The sequence below is a fragment of the Mauremys mutica genome, unplaced genomic scaffold, assembly GCF_020497125.1.
Source record: "Mauremys mutica isolate MM-2020 ecotype Southern unplaced genomic scaffold, ASM2049712v1 000900F_np12_obj, whole genome shotgun sequence".
Taxonomy (NCBI): Eukaryota; Metazoa; Chordata; order Testudines; family Geoemydidae; genus Mauremys; species Mauremys mutica.
The window spans coordinates 72,545-73,307 of NW_025423069.1; positions in this window are offsets into that span (position 1 = coordinate 72,545).

Consider the following 763-nt stretch of genomic DNA (forward strand, 5'->3'; position numbering starts at 1 on the left):
GGAGTGCAGGGCTGGCTGCAGACAGGGCATGGGGTGCAGGGCTGGCTGGAGGCAGGGCAGGGGGGTGCAGCAGGGGTTGGCTGGAGCCAGGGCGTGCGGGGCTGGCTGCAGGGAGGGCAGGGGGTGCGGGGCTGGCTGCAGGGAGGGCAGGGGGTGCGGGGCTGGCTGCAGACGGGCTGGTGCGGGAAGGGCAGGGGGTGCAGGGCTGGCCGCAGACGGGCTGGCTGCGGGCAGGGCATGGGGTGCGGGGCTGGCTGCAGGGAGGGCAGGAGATGCGGGGCTGGCTGGAGGCAGGGGCATGCAGGGCTGGCTGGAGACAGGGGCTGGCTGCAGGGAGGGCAGGGGGTGGAGGTCTCGCTGAAAATGTCCTGAGAGGTATTTTAAGGTGAACATTAGCTAACTTCCAGTCATTGGGTACCAAAGCCGATTCAAAGGACAGGTTTCAAACCATAGTTAATAGTTCCACAACTTCACATTTGAGTTTTTTCAGAACTCTTGGGTGAATGCCATCTGGTCCTGGTGACTTGTTAATGTTGAGTTTATCAATTAATTCCAAAACCTCATCTAGTGACACTTCAGTCTGTGACAGTTCCTCAGATTTGTCACCTACAATTTGGCAATGTTTATGCTCCTTTCTAGGATTTGACTTCCACTTTTTAAAGGAAGTCTTTTTGTCTCTCACTGCTTCTTTTACATGGTTGTTAAGCCCCGGTAGCTCTTTTTTAGTTCTTTTACTGTGTTTCTTAAATTGGGGTATACATTT